Here is a 1,833-nt window from a genome sequence, read left to right as displayed (position 1 = left end):
GGTTACGTGCTTGGCTGATTTGCGCGTGCACAATCCGCATGGTACCCAGACAGCAACATTTCAGACTGACAGCTAGCGAGCCAATGGCATGTACAATATAAAACTGAACATCCAATGACAATAAGCTATAACCTCTGGTGCCCGTATGCAGGGAGTGGAAATAATTATTTCAGTTCAATGCATGGAAAATGGTTCATTGTATTTAGGCTGTCATGATTCAGTAGAATGTGCGAACAAAGTATAGAGCTGACCAGAACCCTGTGTAGATTTCTCAGTGCATTCATATTGAGCTTGATGTCAGGACACTGAAACATAGTAATTCACCAGAACATGAGGCAATAATTAAATCAATTATTATGCTGAGACTATACCTTGTCTGGTTTGTGAGTGAAATATTTTTATAAAAATATTGACTTTTATAAATATGTCTGTCTATGCTTTCCTTCCGAGGGTCAGAATTTAAGATTTCCAAATTTGTTATACGTTTTCCACTATAAACTTGTACTCGGATTTGACAAAGTGCAAAAAGGTCTTTGTACATTTGATATATGCCATTCATGTTCCAGCTTCATCTTGCTCCTCTACTTTCTCAAAGACGGTTTTAAAGTTACAGAATAGTTGTCAGCACTAAACTCATTGTCTCATATGAAACATATTTTATGTTACAGGTTAGATTTTGTCAATTGCTTGCAACCAAGCCAGACTGACAGGTTTGTTGTCAAAAGAACTTTTGTGCTTTAACTGAAGAGGAAAAATTCTTGTCGCCTTTGGCTTTCCACCCTCTAAATTGCATTGTTATGGAAAACCGCTGGATTGGGAACAGGGCAGAGAATCATTGAGGTCACCGTAATAGAATGTGACAGCTCTCTTCTTCAGTTGTTATTGGAAATAAACCCGAAATTCTTGGGAAAGAGACCCGATGTAGAGCTTACAGAAATTCACTTCTACAGTTGGTTGTTTGGAAAAAGGATTTTCATTTTAACCCTGCATAAATTGTTTGTTCTTGTTTGTGGTCGCCTCGAAAGCTAAGAAGTGGTTTGATTATTGTTGGCCACTAGTTTAGTGGGTGACAAAAATGTAGTTTGTATTAAACAAATATTGTGTATATGGATATAGGAGAAAACAGTATGCAATCTTGGCTATTTTGAAACTGAACTATTTTGATTATGTACATGGATGCTTTCCAAAGTATCACAACTTGTGAAATGATGAATCATCACTCAACCAACATGATTTAACCTTAAAAATTCATTTTTTATTAAATTAAATGCCACCAACTTTTCTTTGAAAGAATATACAGTACAATAGATATACCATGTTTGTGTAAAATACAGTAGTTAAATAAATATACTCTAGTTCAAGTAATGCTACCACTATGTTAGAACTAAAAACAACATTTGCCAGCTCAACATCTTATCCTCTCAATCCCTAAAGTCCATTAGAATTCACAGACTGTCTTTCACTAGAAAAGTCCCTCTACGCTTTCCCAAATTAAATATCTCATGGCTGATCCTTTCCATCGCTCTGGCTTTCAGATATTGACCTTGTGGTGCTACAAAATGGCTTCTTCCTCACTGCAGGACCCCATAATGAGCCAATACAATGAGGCTTCAGTTCACTGCTCACCTCCCTTTGGTGTCTCTAGGGGTCTTTGTTGACGTTTGTCAGCCCTGCAAAAATTTGTGGGGTTCGACTTCTTCACAAGTCTAGCTAGAGAGTCAGACGACTGCCTGATTTTCTCACTATGAGCTTAATGGACTCCAGACTTCAGAACCAAGAACATAAAAACAACTATAATGCCAAAACCTTTTTGAAAATGAGAACATCTTTGTC

This window comes from Hypomesus nipponensis, chromosome 8 (genome assembly GCF_054491055.1).
Source record: "Hypomesus nipponensis isolate SF chromosome 8, ASM5449105v1, whole genome shotgun sequence".
Classification (NCBI taxonomy): Eukaryota; Metazoa; Chordata; class Actinopteri; order Osmeriformes; family Osmeridae; genus Hypomesus; species Hypomesus nipponensis.
Note: the sequence above shows the minus strand (reverse complement) of the source record.